Source organism: Canis lupus, chromosome 15 (genome assembly GCF_003254725.2).
Source record: "Canis lupus dingo isolate Sandy chromosome 15, ASM325472v2, whole genome shotgun sequence".
Lineage (NCBI taxonomy): Eukaryota > Metazoa > Chordata > Mammalia > Carnivora > Canidae > Canis > Canis lupus.
In genome coordinates this window covers 52,473,347-52,490,283 of record NC_064257.1, presented here as the reverse complement: position 1 = coordinate 52,490,283, position 16,937 = coordinate 52,473,347, and the positions used below count along the sequence as shown (strand labels likewise).

General features: G+C 40.8%; 1 long non-coding RNA gene across 1 annotated transcript; it reads right to left on the bottom strand.

Annotated features, from left to right (window-relative positions):
- Positions 1-6,090: 6,090 nt before the first annotated feature.
- Positions 6,091-16,721, bottom strand: LOC112654786 (uncharacterized). The gene is made up of 3 exons (XR_003133367.3): positions 16,151-16,721; positions 14,011-14,115; positions 6,091-6,344 (listed from the first exon to the last, which is right to left on the bottom strand). It is a non-coding gene; the product is annotated as an uncharacterized LOC112654786 (long non-coding RNA).
- Between the last annotated feature and the right edge of the window lie 216 nt (positions 16,722-16,937).

The window sequence follows — 16,937 nt, the reverse complement described above, 5'->3', positions numbered from 1 at the left end:
AGTGGGCGGGACTAAGGTTTGAATCAGAAAGAGGCTCTCGGAGGGGGGGGGCGTGAAAGCGCCTGGAGTGACAGGCCCTTTAGCCAATTGGGGCTGGGGGTGGGCGTAACGTAGCGGTGCCGCGAGACTGCCCTGCGTGTTTGGTTTGGGTGCAGAAAAACAAAGGCTTTGCTTTTGACGTGCTTCTTACTTCGGGGAAGATACGGATACACTGTACTGGTTCTTCTCGGCTGGTGGGAGTTTTCGAATCTTAACCTCCTGGTTTAGGCCCTTTTTTAACGAGGGCTTGAGGGTGGAGGGTGCGGAGGTTTAAGGGGGCAGGCGGCTTCACAGACAGGAGCAGGACACGCGGTTGGGTGGGCCGAGGGCCGAGGGCCGGGGCGAGGCCGCTGGGCGGGGGCGGAGGGGCCGGGGCGGCCGGGCCCACCTAGCCCCGGGGGACGCCGCGGCCTGCGGCTGAGGCTCCGGCTGCTCTTCTGGCCTGAAACCAGCTTGCACGGGCTCTGCACACATGCCTTGAATTTTGCTCCCTTTGAAGATAGAGCGTGAGTTTAAACGGCGAAGAAAATAAAAATAATGCCCAATCAGACTCCTAGACTAATAGGACTGCAAAGCCCCTCCATCACGTAGCTTCTGCTCCAACAAATGAGGAACCTGAAGCCCGGAATAATCCACCGGGTTATACAACCTCGAAGGGCCGTCTTCCACAGTGGCCGGTGAATTCAGTTTGTTGCCTGCGTGTGTTCAAGGCACTAACAAGTGTCTTAAAATCTGTGAACAACAACAAAAAATTTGTGAACAAGCCGCGTCTGTGTACTTTTTACCCCTCCCCTCATAGTAGGATTGAGCAAGGCCTTTGGTGTCTGGCCGACCTGGACTCCAATCCCTGGTACCGTTTTGTGGTTGTGACACAACTTCTCTGAGCCCCAGTCTAAAACGGGGAATGGGAAGATAAATGATAGATAATATCAACAAATGCTGAGCCCTTGTTATGTGCCAGAAACAACTGCAAGGTATTTTCACGTGTGGGTGCATTTAGCTCTCACGGTAAGACTGGCAAAGGTACTTTGGCCCCACGTAGCTGCATATTCCAGGTGGAGGCACCCAGACAGCTGAAGTAGTCTGTTCAAGGTCATCCAGCAAGTAAGTTTATTTCTGCTCTGAACCCTGCAGACATAACCACTGTGCTATACTGTCTCAAAATGTGTCCAGAAACAAGTGGCATAATGCCCAGAGTGCCCAGAGCATGTTGGGTAGAAGCTTAACAAATCCCTTCCTAAACCATCTGCCCTTCAGCCCAGGGATAGGACCAATCTCATGTATGTAGGCTATATGCCTATATAAATAATAATGATAAACAACTAGAAAATCTAGACATAGAATGTAACTACTTGGCTGTGTGTGTGTGTGTGTGTGTGTGTGTGTTTAATATGTTAATTCTCTAAGAACTGCAAAGGTGGCAAGTTCTATCATATTGACTATGTCTGTGACCGCTCTTTCATTTCTCCAGAAAGAGATTACTCATATTTTCATGTCGATGCCATCGGCAGTTCTCAGTAATTAGTTCTAAATGCACATGTTGAAGGTTTAAACCAGCTGAAGTTGTGTTGTTAGGCCCATTAATCTGAAAAGTTCCAACAACTAAAAAATTTCTAGGAGTTGCTGTAAGATCCTTAAAACCTCACTAGGTGGAGATGTTATCTTGTGAGGTGCGAAAGACAGTTCCAGGAAATCCCCTGAAGAGTTATTTTACAGTTCTAGCTTCCTTTTTTTTTCTTCCACCAGACACCCTCCCCCACCCTCATATAAAAAAAACCAAACAAAGGCTTCTCAATAGGCATTAGTCAGGCCATAGAACCGTGCTTAGATGAAGATAATACTATTTAAAGATCCTTGCAGTGCTTGTGTAGTCTGTCCTTTTGGTCAGATTTCTCCTAAACTTTTTTACTATCCAAAATCTAGTAATAGATGTATTTTTCAAATGCTATAAAAACTATATTCTGTGTATATAAAAGTAAAGGAATCACCTTTATTTCTCAAGACTCCTAGAAAAGAGAATCTTAAATACCTTTACCAACTAGAATTTTTTTTTTCAGAAATAAATTCCAAATTAGGGTTTGTTATAAATTTATTTGCAAGTTTATGGGGAAAGGAGATCCAGATTAATGGGAAGAGTGAAGATAAGTGATATGGAGGTATTATTTTTTTTTACTGAAAAGCAGCCTAAAGTAGAATACTTGTTGGTAAGGGAAAAAAAAAATAGAAGCGGAGGTCTGCATCACTATGGGACCTGGAAAGAAAAAGTTATCAATAAAAATTGAAAGAGATGTAAAAGATATAGTTGGTTAAAGTAGTCTAGATACAATGTAAATGTGGTTTTTCTCATATAAAATGCAATTTTTTTAGAATAAAATCTTCATACACCTTCTGTAAAATACAAACTCCCAAAAGGAAGAAAAGCAATGAGAAGTCTGTATAAATGTTTAAAATCCAACTTAGTCATAGTAGAAGAAATGAAAGGTGAACAGTTTCACAGAAAAAAAGAGCATTGTATAGTGTTAGAGCTTCCTACCTCCATATCATATCTGGCGGTGATGGCGTAGATCCACCAAAAAATAGCAACTGTTTACATGTTTATAGAATTAATGATCTTTCTACAGGAAACTTGGAAGCTAAGGGCCATTCTTTAACCTGGCAACTCTCCATTCTAAAAGATATCTCAAAATGCTTTCAGAAGTATGAGGGCTTTAAAAAAAAAAAAATCTCAGAGTAAATATATTTATTTCAATTTACTGACCACCCTCATTTGATGATTTCTACTTAACAGATTAACTTGAACTTTTGATGTGTCTGGAATGTGAATGTCAGCACCACGATGATTATAAGGTGGAATAGGTGCTTTTCCCAGTAGGCTATCCCAAGCCATCTTTACATTCAGTCAGTGTACCTCCCATGATTAACAACCTATCTTCCCAAGGCAACAAATTAGAAATAGAGATCTTTGTACACAATTTAATGGTCTGTACAGGAACCAAACCTATAACGAAGGCCTCAGTTAACATAGATACCAACTAAAGGAAGCAGTAGTAAAGGCAACCTTTGATTGGTATTAGTTGGTAGTTAACATCAAGATCCAGACATCCAATTACTATTTTTTAAATAATTTTTAATGATTTTTTAATAATATTAGAAATAATGCTATCCTATAAGAATCATCTTTTTCCCCTTTGAGAAATAGAGATTTAACTTATATGAAATAACTACTGTATGTAAAAAATAACTTTCTTTTCCTCTCTCTCTCTCTCTTTTTTAAGTAGGCTCCACACCCAGTGTGGAGCCCAATGGGGAGCCCAACCCAGGGCTTGAACTCATGACCCTGGGATCAAGACCTGAGCTGAGATCAAGAGTCAGATGCTTCCCTGACTGAGCCACCCAGGCACCCCTAAAAAATAACTTTCTTTCCTTGTGTTTTCTTTTCTTTTTTTTTTTTTTTTAATAACTTTCTGCTTAAAAATTTAAACACTTGATTGGAGAGAGAGTGGGATGAAGCTTTCCTGTCTTATCTCACTGAAGCAGCTTTCTTAGGTAACAAATTATAGTGGAACTATAGCCGACAGACACCAGCAATTTTTAAGCTGGGAGAGCCAGAATGACTTGCCCAAAAATCACAGTCAGTTAGTGGCAATACTAGATCTCCAGCGTCTCTCTTCTGACTTTCAGTCTTAAAACCTGGCTCTCACAGAAACTTAAATTGTGCTTTAAATTCTACAGTGGTTTAAAAAAAAAAAAAAAAAAAAAAAACACCTATGAATATATTCAATGAAGAAAAGTATTTGGCTGAGGACAACAGGGTCAGCTTTGGTTCAGGAACATTAGTATACCTGGCCAGAAAGGATGTGTGAAGTAAAGCAATTTCTTGGGTATTGAGGTTTCTTTCTTCACACTCCATGGGTGGTGCCCTCCCAAGGTGACTCCAGCCCTGTCTATCTAACTCAGTTATTGTCTTAGCCCAAGAAGCAGAGGAAGACTCCCTCTCTTTGACTAGGGGAGTGTTTTGCATTTTCTCAAAAGCAGGGAATAGAGAGTCCTTGGAACCCTAAGAGGAAAGGATACCATTATAATCCACAATTCAGTCAGTCAGTGTTTTAAATTAAAGCATCAGATCTTTTTAATAAATCATTTGTTTTAATTTGCATTGCTCTGCTTAGATGTACAATCTCCAGGGCATCCTTGAAATCACTGACTTTTTATGTTCTGCCAACTTTCACTTATTCCATTCCAATCGTCGTTCTTTTTTTTTTTTTTAATCCAATCGTTCTTAATAAAAGGCATACATTCCCTTTTCATCTCAATTTGCACTTTAGCACCACTGAATTACTAAATCCTTACAAGTTAAAAAACAAAACAAAATAAAGCAAAAACAAAAACAAAAAGAATCCCAGAAAACCCTAATCTTGTTCTGTTGAAATAATGTATTTAAATGTAAACTGTGGAAACAGCTAGTGTGTAATTCTGATTTTCATCAGGACTGCCCAGTGTATATGGGGCAGGCTAACCAAACCGGATTAGAACTGATTCTTTGGTTCAGTCCAGTAGCCCTGTGTAACCCAGAGATAGGGCTTTAGTACTACAATAACTAAGGGACAGAGGAAGTCTGTGGTATGTGGTTAAAGGGCTAGGAAGTGAGTGAATACTATATACATCACTTAGTTTAGGTATAGAGGTAGAGGAGTAGGTGTAGAATGACCATAAGGTATAAATTCATGATGACTGCTTTAAGAACAGATATTAATAGCATCAAATCATATTAAAATTTTACACAGATTTGTTTTTCTTACTACTTATTTACTACAAGCAACAAATAGTTAAATATATTTCTTACTTTATGTTTATAGAAAAGCCTCTTTTTATATGCATCTTATATGTAGGGTGGTATTAAAAAAAAAAAAAAAAAAAACCACTGGAATTAGAGCCAAAAAATCTCTATGCCAATTTCAGCTCTTCTTTTTCCAGTTGTGTATGGCCTCTCTGAGCTTCAGTTTTCACAGTTGTCAAATGGACGTAACACCAACTGTCTCACAGGTAGTAGTATATAATAGGAGGTACTGAGTGAAAATACCAAGCCCTGTAGTGCCCACTTCATTTGTAGGATGTGAGATTTTAAGTGTCATGTTTTGAATTGTTGGTTGTATAGTATTGTAATTTTAGAAATTTTAAAAATAGACATTTTAAAAATGTACTTTCTCACAACTCAGAATTGACTGCTATTAACATCCAGTCATCTTGGCTTTCATTATTTTTTTACTAAAAAAATGTATACGCATACACACATATAGAAACTGAATCTCCTTTGGCCTCCCATTTGTTCCCTTTGCCAATTGATAGGTTCGTTTATTCAGTGTGCATTTATGGAGTGCCTACTACATATGAGGCACAATGCCAGTTGGTAAGGTGGGGATTCATGGTAAACAAGACAAAAATCTTTGCCTTCACTTTAGCCACACTGACTTCCTGATTGTTCTGGAGTATACCAGGCAAACTTCTGCCCCAGGCCCAGTACTCTTGCTATTCCATGCCCCTGAAATGTGCTTCCTATACAAGGCCAAGTGGCAGGCCATTTCATCTTCTTTAAGGCTTTATTCAAATTCCCCTTTCTCAGTAAGACCCTCCAAGGCCATACTGTATAAGTTACATCCTTCGTCCCCATCACTCATACAAGCTATATCTATGCCTGTTTAATTTTTCTCCACAGTGTTTCTCACCATCTATCTCTCCATATATTATCTTGCCATTAACTGTCTCTTCTCCTAAAATACAGGATCCAAGAAAGCAGAGATTTTTGTCTATTTTATTCCTTGCCCCCTCTCCAGTGCTTACATAGTGCCCTTAACAATTATTGGTCAAATGACACAAAGGAGTGAATAAAAGTTTAAAAATTAGATGCAGGTAATTTCTTCTCAAATTTGAATGCTTAAAGTGACTGAATGAAAGAAAAATGTAATTCCTCTGTGATTTACCAAATTACCAAAATGTAGACAGACCTTATCTCCATCTCCCTGCTTCCAGGAAAACTACTTATTTTCAAAATATGAGTGAAATAATTTTCATAATGTCAGGGTTTACAGAGGTTATATAGCTCAAAGTATTTTGAAACTGATAGAAATAAGCCTCCAAAATTACGTTTCAGACAGTTGAAGCTGCTCTGTTTATTTATCCTGGGATTTGAAATTACAGTGAAGCTTAAAGTCCTGTAGACCCCAAAGGAAATTTTATAGCCAGCCTTCTCTTTAGCCTTCAGAAGTAGACTTAGCTGTCACAATTGAGGACTCCAACCCCAGGCATCACTGAAAGAGTAGTTCAAGGACATGAGCAACACTGTTCAACAAATATTTGTCTAATACCTATTTCTCTCTAAGCACTTAGGAAGTCTAATGAGTTGTATTTCAATTTTTTTTTTTTTTTTTTTTTTTTTTTTTTTTTTTTTTTTTTGCCACAGTAATGAAGTGGAGATACGATGGACCTTGGAATGAAATAGTTCAAGCACTGACAGTGTCAGTTTGGACACAAGTTATTTAGCTTCCCAAAGTCTCCATTTTCATATCAATCACTCAAACAGCAATATTGGTTGCCTTGGTTATTGGTAGTCTAGCTTAAATAAGATACTATATCAGTCAGGATAAACTAGGTTATGCTGCAATAATAAATAATCCCACAAATCTCAACTTATAATAAGAGGTATATTTTTTTCCTGAGCTACACTAGCTGTGCTTCTCCTGCCATGTAGTCATCCTGCAGCCCTTTACTCAGGAACCCAGCCTGATGGAGACCAGCTAGCTATTACATTGCAGGCTGCCATGGCAGAGGAAAAGGACAATCTCACACGGGCAATCGCATGCCAGATTTCAAACTGACACATATCCTTCCGATCACATTGCATTAGCTGCAACTGGTCACATGGTACCACCAACAAAGGAGCCTAAGAGGTATACTTCTACATACCCAGAATGCAAGCACCTGAATTTTTGCTGAGCATCAGAATCAATGACTACCATAGATGGTAAATGTAAAGTGTTTAGTATAACATCCACCTCAGGCCTGTCCCTTTTCTCTCTCCAGGCTACTCCCTGTATGCCTTCTTGTTTATTGAGTGGAGATACCCATATTTCAAAAACAGTCTCTTTGAATTCACAAACTGTGTTTAGTACAATACTTGAACTAGAAAATGCTCTATGAAAAAATAATTATGTGATCAAATTAATTTGAGAAACACTACATACTACATCCCACATCCCTTTCTAAAAATTATCACTATATAGTAGCTTATTAGAAGTTCTGAGATGTCTTCTGGTAAAGATAACTGTTTATGGGGGATGCCTGGGTGGCTCAGCTGTTGAGCATCTGCCTTTGGCTCAGGGTGTGATCCCAGAGCCCCAGGATCGAGTCCCACATCAGGCTCCCTTCATGGAGCCTGCTTCTCTCTCTGCCTATATCTCTGCCTCTCTCTCTGTGTCTCTCATTAATAAGTAAATAAAATCTTAAAAGAAAAAAAAAAGATAACTGTTTGCTTCTGTTTAACCCAAGGTTTATTCAACAAATATTTATTGTGAATTTAATTCTACCTCCAGTACTACTAAGACTAATGCTACTATTCGCATTTATTGAACAACTCCTAGCTGCCAAATTGATATCAAACCTTAGAAATACAAAACTGAAAAAGGCAGACAAGATTTTTGCTTTGATGGTGGTCATGGTCTAAAAGAGGATTATCAGCATGGCTCTGAAGCCTTTGCCTGGGTAATTCCTTTAATTCTCCTGACAGACCTTAAAGTTGGCATTATTATTGATCTCATTGTACAGATGAGGAAAAGGGAGGTTGCACAGCTAGCAAAATGTCTGAAATTCAGGGATTAATCAAATAAATTATGAAAGATCCATAAGGTAGAGTATTTGACAGTCACTAAAAATTCTTTACGGAAGAGTAGCCATGACGTGGAAAACACTGCTTATGATTTTCATGGCAAAAAGAGAGTCTCATTTTTATTAAAAGTAGCACTCCTTCCCTTCCTCAAATTCTTACAGAACACGCCTGTCTTCGTTAGATGAGTCAGAACATTATCGCATGGGAAAGGCAGTCCGGAAATTCAGTATTTTAATAGGTGTTTTGCTAGTCCCAACTAAATCAGGATCATGTTACTAAAGAGAAGAGCAACAGTGCTGTGGTGATAGCCAGCTACTAATCCCAGCTCCACCGTCTGTGGAATGTTATTCAGGCACCTGCAATTTCAACACATTTCCTGGGTGATTCTGATGCAAGTGGCCCACGGAGTACACATTAGAGAATAGTACTGTAGGCAATCAGAATAAGGGGGAAAGTAGGACTGGGTGACATTAAGGTTTATTTATTTACTTTTTGGATGGTATTAAGGTAAAAAAATTAAAAAAGCAGTCCATTTATCAGAGGCACTCAGACCTGATGAAACGCATACCTTGAGAAGAAAGCTGACATCGATTAAGAATAATAGAAATGGAGTGTGAGGGGATCCCTGGGTGGCGCAGCGGTTTGGCGCCTGCCTTTGGCCCAGGGCGCGATCCTGGAGACCCAGGATCGAATCCCACATCGGGCTCCCGGTGCATGGAGCCTGCTTCTCCCTCTGCCTGTGTCTCTGCCTCTCTCTCTCTCTCTCTCTCTCTGTGACTATCATAAATAAAAAAAAAAAAAAAAAAAAAAACTAAAAAAAAAAAAAAAAAAGGAAATGGAGTGTGAGTGCTAATAAAAAATTTAGCTCGCTAAGTATTGTCATGTCATTATAGATGGATTATTATTTCCAAGTATCCAGAATAAATAATAAACCCGGAACACACACACACACACACACACACACACACACACGCCACCCCCAGAGACTAATCGTAATTGAGTCTTTCTCTCCGGTGGAATCTTGAACGCTATAAAACCCCAGTGATCAATATGATTGCTAATGACAACTGAACAGTTATGTCAGCTTTCCTAGGTTCTGAGTTTAGAATAAGACGTGTCCACTTATGCCACAAGCTGTGGTTCACATTCATGGCCTCTGTGTTAAGGGCACCCTTTCATTTTCCCTCCCTCCCTCCTTCTCCTGGCTGCTTCTAAACTTTTCCTATTACCCAGATTCACATAAAAAAACTTTTCACTGGCAGTAGCCCTTTCTCTTCATGAAGTCTATGCTTTAAGGGAGCCAGCACATCCAGTTGCTGTAAGCCAGGCCACCCTGGCCACTGCTGGTATTTCCAAGAGGTCAGCAGCTGGGTCACATCATTGGAATGGCCAGACCGCCTAAACAACCATCTGGGGACCTTGGAGCCTGACCACTCTGCCAGCATAGAAACCTCACCCTGGCCAGACCCTGCTCCACAAAAGCTCCACAGCAGGAGAGCCAAACAGCTGCTTTGCTTCTGAGAGCTAAAGTTGCAGAGCAGAGGCTGAGTGCAGAGAATCCCTTTGGTAAACATTAAGAGAAAGAATCGGTGTATAGGTCCCAGCAAGGGAGCCTAAGCCCAGAAATACGGCTTAGTGCATGGAAGAGGCAATACTCACCACAGCCTCCTGGTTACCACTTAGTAAGCACATCTATGTTCCCAGCCCAGTGAAAGGCTCGACATTCTTTAACCTTCACAATAATCTTGAGAAGGAATATCATCCCCCATTTATACTGCAGAAAATTAAAAATGAGATAGTTTGCCAAAGACTCTCAGCTGTTCGGGAGCAAGAATCAAAGCCAGATCTTTCCATTTTTATCACAGAGGATCCCTGACAAAGACTGAACAGCATCAGTGGCGGGGAGGGGGAGGGGGCTGGGAGTGAAGGTATGGTGAGGAATCACAAATAAATGTGATAATGTTTATGAAACGACAGAAAAATTAAAGGGTTAAACAAAACCAGCATTTCTAGTATGCATAAACATTATTCGTATTAAATCTAGAAATACAATTATTTTGACAATCTCCCAGAGATGGGATGGTGGACAAACAGGAAAACTTGCAAGACAGAACAGGTTGTTTCGCAAATATCAAGGGTGGTTAAGGGAACCCGTCATGTAGCCAACCTGCAAGCCCATGCACGGCACTGACAGGTGTGCCTGCTGCAGCTGCAAGGTGGGCAGCAGGCCCACACTTGGGGGAGCAGTGGTGCTCTCAGATCCAGCCAAAAAAACACTTCCACTTGGTGCACTGTCAAAACTTTTTTTTTTTTTTATAAGTTAGTTGTCTGGGCAACAGAAGAAATTTAGCAAGATGGAGAAAGACCATTTGTGCCTTAAACCAGCCTTAAACCAAGTCCTAAGAATGAAGATGTTAAACTATGACATGAGATGTTCTACAGAGATAAGCAAAGGATTAAACGAGAGATTTACAACTCGTGGTGATTAGTGCCAGGCTTATGCCCATAAATCACAGCCTGAATAATATCCCCATGAACACTGTCAGGCACAAGAGTATAAGCAGCAATACAGCAATACAGAGCCACCCTTCTGCTGGTAAGGAAGACCCAGGGCCTCATCACCCACAGCCATAGCACATAAAGTACCTCTCCCTCAAGTAGTCAGTGTATACTTGTTGAAAGGAAGAAAGTAAAAAAAAAAAAAGAATCAAAAGAATCAGAGGATGACTGGTTAGATGTTTGAATGTAAGAGTGCTGAGGACCTAAAAATGAGAGAATGTTCTTCCTTTGGCTGACTGTCTGTAAGAAACAAACAAAACAAACAAAAACCAAAACCAAAAAACTGTGAGAGACAGTGAAATCATATTCATTTTTTAGAATTTATTGGGCACCATGCCAGACACTCAGAAACACTTGAAAAGAGCCTATGGTTTAATTCAGAAGCCTGACAAGCCAGCTGTCGACGAAGCAAATGCATTGATTACAAACCTGCAACCTGTGGCGTTTGGGTCATCTTAGCCTCTTGAATGGGCCTAGACCCATTTTAGAGTCATGAATAAAGGGGGCTGCATCCACTAGGTCACCTCCAGTGTAGGCTTTCTGTTTATTTCCTCACGCTGCTGCAGACATTCGGTCTGGAACTTAATAGGTGCCCAGTGGGACCACATGAGGTCCTATACTTATGAACCAGGCCAATCCTGTGACCACATGAGGCCTATACTTATGAACCAGGCCAATCCTGTGGCCTTCCGACAGCTGCCATCCTGAACCTGTCTCCCACTTTGCCTTCTGTTACATGTCCATCTCCTAGGCTAATTTCCTCTAGGGCCTCACCCTTCAGACCTGTCACCTCTGACTTGTGCACTCAACGGGCTGTCGTCAGGGATTCTAGGGCCTGGTTCATAAGAAGAGAGACTGGAGGAAAAATGTTTAGAACTAAGGCCAATAATCAATCCAGATTGCCTCAGAAAATGGCCAAGACAGATTACTGCTGAATCAACAGTATTACATATATCACACGTGTATGTAATGTCCTCCAATCTGTAACCCAGGGCCTGGTATTACTTGTGACTCTACCCCTCACCATAAACCTTCTAAGAAGGATTTTCACTATTCCTACCTGGTAGAGAGGCAGAATGGTTCCTTTGCCACCCCCGTTTCTTAGCTTTTCAATATTCACCAGTTGAGTTCCCAGGCTATTTTTTCGAATGTGAATCTCATTGCTGGAATACTAAATCCCAAATAACAAGATGTGCAGTTTAGGGAACTGTATATCTGTGTATTTACCAACAAATGGATGGTAGAGGGACACACCTGTTGTTATTATTACAGGCTTTTGTTTTATCTGTCTTGGCATTGCTTCACAAAAGGAAGTTGCCTTGTAAACAGCTCACTGTGGAATTTAGGGTGCTCACCATGGTGTCAGCTTATAGACTCTGTACTGTACACATCAGAGAGCTGCTGATGCTCTCTGCTGGAGCATGAAGCATGCTGAACATGCACAGTATCTGGTGTAACTGGGTACAGTTTGTGTTCCTTAACAGAACTGAAACCAGACATTAGCTGTATTAGCTAAACTTTCCGATCCCAGGGACAGGGACCACCTTACCTTTCCATATCACTTTCTTGTAAGGATTTAAGATCTTAAGACCTGTTGCATTATTTTGAACTTTAAGGTGTACAGCCAAAAAGCACAGGTAAAGACTGGGCAAGTAAGTGTGCCTCCTCATGACAAGACATTGGCTGGCTGCAACAATATGATCTTGGAAAGAAATTGATGACTTCATTTACTTGGTTGCCCACAGTTTGGGCCATTTGATATGATACAGAATTTAGAGTAAAAATACCAAGGCTTGAGTCCTGATACCACATTGCTGACTGCAGGATCATGAACATCGAACCTGCTTAGCCTCAAGTTCCTGGACTATAAAATGAGAATAACAACCATTGTGGTTAAAAACCAAGTCATTTAATGTTTATAGGCCCAGTGTCTCCTTTATGGGATAATAGTTATTAAATAAGCAAATGTGCACGACAGTACTTTATATAAAATAATAAATGAGAAAATGATATTTTCCAAAGCTACTTTCAACTTGGATACTTCTAAAATTGTGGTCACAATATACCTGCTCGTTGAGAGTGACGACTTTTCTCTCTCACCTCTGTAGCCCTGTTACCAAGTTTAGTGACTACTATATAATGGATACCCAATACAAGTGAGCAGAATGAGAGGAATGCAGCAGAATCTGAATTCTCTGCCATGGGAATGAGTTGGCTCCTTTGCCCTGCCAAAAAGTAGTTGGTATCCTAAGCCCATAAGTACAAATGTGGAGTGGTTGGTAACTCAGCCCCACAGATTCCAGGTACTCAGGAGAGACCTCACTGACCCTACCATGTCTCCCTCATATCAGGAAAAATGTGTACTGAGGAGCACATGCTAACGTGGTGACTTAGAAGCACGTGTTGTGAATGATGTTCAACATTAGTCAATTGCCTCTTGGAGGTAGTCTGACTATTAATCAGCTTGGCACAGATGTGGTGACATTCCATAGTTTCAACATACTACTTAGATCAATCTTAAAACTTTCATGTTCTGGTCTCTTGCTGAGTGTCCCTTGTGCGTGTTGCATCAGTTCACCTGGCATTGAAAAGTCCAGGTGAGCAGGTGAAGCCACTGAGAGCTGTAGTGCCTAGACGTGATGGAAAGATGAACACTTTGTTGCCTTAAAAAAAAAAAAAAAACTATTTATTTGAGAGAGAGAGAGCATGAGTGAACATAAGCTGGGAGGAGGAGCAGATAGGGAGGGAGAAGAAGACTCCCCACCGAGCAGGGAGCCTGATGTGGGGCTCGATCCCAGGACCCTGAGATCATGACCTGAGCTGAAGGCAGACACTTAACCGACTGAGCCACTCAGGCACCTTAGTTGCCTTTCATATAAAAAAAATAAAGATGAAGTTCCAAGAATGAAAATGGACTCATATATCCCTAAGTAAAAATAAATAATAATAATAATAATAATAATAATAATAGATAAAAAGGAAAACAGCAAATTTACAAATTATACTTAATTATACTTAATGGCATTGCAAGAGGGTAAACTTCCAAATGCTCACGTGAAGCCAAGATTACAGCTCTTCTAGTTCATGTCCATTCAAGCCACGCAGCCCTCTCCCACAATGACTTAAGCTTTTATATCTGCCTCATAAGAAGACAAAGACTGCAGCTCATCAATCCCATCCATTCCCACTTTCTAGCACAGACCAATGGATGGGCCTACCTGGGATGGGGCAGCGGGAGGCGGGGAGCAGTTTGAGACCTGGCATGAAAACCAAGTAAAGGGCCATATTCAGAGAATCACTGCTCTAAAAGAAAGTCTTCTTGTTGGTTTCTCCACCTATTGCTGAGGTGTGTATAGAATAAATGCAAAAAGCACATTTTTTCAAAATCTCTTCTGAGAGAAGATATCCATAGCACTTGGCTTCAGAGTGGTCATGGGAATGAGTGTCAGCAAAGTAGAGAAATCTGAGCTACAGAAGGGGGGGTAGTTCCCACAGCGCCCACAAAGAGAAGCGGGGATGGAGTGGCTCCTCACCTCCTGAGGAACTAGTCCCAGACTGTTCTGGTGCTCTATAGCCATTCTCTTCATCCTCCTGATTTTCAGATTTTCTCCTGTCTCACAGCTTCAGTTCCTTTAGAGCTTTTAAGATAATTGTGGCAAATGTTATTGTCAGTTGAAGGCCTTATCCAGGAAGAATCAGATGAAGGATGAAACAAAGAGAATTTGCCACTGTTAATAAATTCCCTGACAGTCACTTGTCTGTGATTTACCAGAGGTGAAGTGGAGAGAGATGTGCGTGCATTGGTGGAGTGTGGAGCTGAATTGAGGAGTCTCGAAGAGGAAATGAATCTTGATGTTGCTCAAGCATGTAGCGATTGCTACATTTTTGGTTTCCACCCAGCAGTGAGGCACCTGGTCAGAACAGGTGTCTGGACCAACATGGAGCTTAAAGCTCTGGTTCTTCTGCTTGAGCAGATCCTCCGGGCGCAGCCACAGACTGAGCCGGGCTTAGCAGACAAGGATTGTTCATCTGATAGATTTTGGGGTTTCAGCTCATTGTTTGATTCCGTATAAACAAGAAGATTTACTCAGGAATGGTAACACAGTCTTCTTCAAAGAATAAGTGATTCAGACAAGTAGCAGATCAAATTATCTCAAAATTCTGCATGTGTTGAGGTCAATATAGACTGAAGGATAAGAAACCATTATTTTATGTAATATTGGTTGAACATGTTAGCATTAATTTAATGGATTAGTTTAATCTTCCATTATAATTTTTATGACTATTTTAATTGTAGAGAATCTGAAGTACTTATGAGGTAATGATGCCCCCAAAATTCCAATAGCATTTGAATCTGAGTCTTGCACCATATCTTGATCTCTCCACCATTCTGTGAAAGAGAAGAAATGGTAATGGACTGCCCCCAATATGTTGTTTGGAGGAGAGCACAGGACTCTAGAGTCCATGCAGTATGGTTTCTCCACCTTTCCACTTCCCCTAACCTTATCAGGATTTCCATCTGAATGAATGTGTTCTTTTCAAAGAATAGAAATGAGAATGTTCATTGATTTGACTTAACCCTCTAAAAGAAATCACTGCTCTGAAAGAAAACTGCAATTCTGATAATATCACAAAGAGTGTCCTTCTGAAAATAGTTATGAAGATTAACTTGATTTATGCTTCTTAAGTGAGGCATAAAGCAGTTCCCAGTATGTTCCCTTCCAAAGAATGCCGAAGGGAAAACAGAGATGTCAGATACTATACTGTTTTCTGAGTCTTTGGGCTTTATTTATTTCCTTTTCCCACCAAACTACTACAAAAGGAAGCCCACGCTCATTTTCCATTTCCATCTCAACCCATAATCTGCCTTCTCCCCTAACCTCCCTAATACCCCCCCTACCTAACATTAGTGGGATGCTTATTCATCAAGGCCACTCAGTCTCCTTATTTGTCACATCCACTGTGAACACCCTTCAGTCCCTATCTCTCTTCTATATCTTGATGCTATTCAGATTGTTAGCTTCTAAACCTCGCTCCTCCTGGCCCCACAGTCTCTCCTCAGTCGGCTCTAACCTTTGTGCCACTATTCCTCAGTCTTCTTCTAGAACTGTTCTTGATCTTTCTTCTTCCATCTTGTTTGTTTGTGTGTGTGTGTGTGTGTGTGTGTGTGTGTGTGACTTTAATCTTACATCCTTCCACCTTGTAAGACTCTGCACAGACTTCCCTAGAATGGTCTAATACACATCCCTGGCATCAACTGTCATGACTTCTAAATATGTCCTCATACCGGAGCTCTGTCTTGAGCATGAGACTCCAGTTTCCAGTTGTCTACCCTGTATTTCCATCTATGAGACCCGAGGCTTCTCCAATTTACATGTCCCAAACTAGGCTTGTCCTACTTCTCCCAAAGTTGACTCCCCTAAATTAGCCAGTATGTCATATACAACCAGTTATATGTATCCTGGTGCCGACACATTTATTGCCTTTCCTGGCAGGCTCTCTGCCAGCTGGTTTCTGGCTTATTTGGCCAACGTGAGGCCCTCACGGGAGATTGGAGGGTGAAAGGAAAGGGAAAACTAGGGTATTACACACGTGCACACACACATCCTGCCCAGCAAGACTTAGAATGGTTTCTGTTTTCTTCATGGAACCTGTATGAAACCCCCTCCTCACCTCTCAAATCAATCCATTCTCCTTTCTCCATCCTCATTGCCATTGAATTACTTCTAGTCTTCATCATTTCTCTTACAGTCTGGTGATAGAATGTATGTCCTTTGAGTTATACCTCATCTAATCCATTCTCTACATTCTTGCAGAATGAGCTATGATGATAATGAGATGTTACTCTTTTTAAATTAAAAGTGATAACTATCTTCTAAAGAAAATCAGTTACAAGTAGCCCCTTTAGAATAGATCACCATATCTTGGAGCATGTCATTGTGCAACTTGGCAACAACTGATTGGCCCAAGGATGTCACCTGAGAACAGAACTAAAGGATATGAGAAGAACCAATGACCGTGAGGTAGCCTGGCCAGAGAACTTTGGTCATGACCACCAATATTGTGTAATGACTGGTCAGCCTAATTGGTCAGCTTAGTTCCTTTGGAATTTTCTTTCTTTTTTTTTCCCCCACTTTGGAATTTTCAAATGAGAGACAGAGGCTGAGCAGAGTGGAGAAGTAGAAGTAACACAAAATCAAAGTGTAAGGAAAACCATGAGGCAGTAGAAGTGATGATACACTGAAGGTTAGAACAGTAAGTGAGCAGCAATAGTAGTAGCAGTTATAAGGTCAGTGGAATGAAGAATCTGGGACAGAATCTAGAATCAAGAGGAGGATGGCACCAGGGTTGTTGTTGGAAGGTGGAAGTAGTTGTGAGCTGATGGGGGAGATGTAACCATTCACCCTTTGATTCCTGTAGTTCCCACATCTCCATGTCCCCTGAAATAAACCTCTGTCCA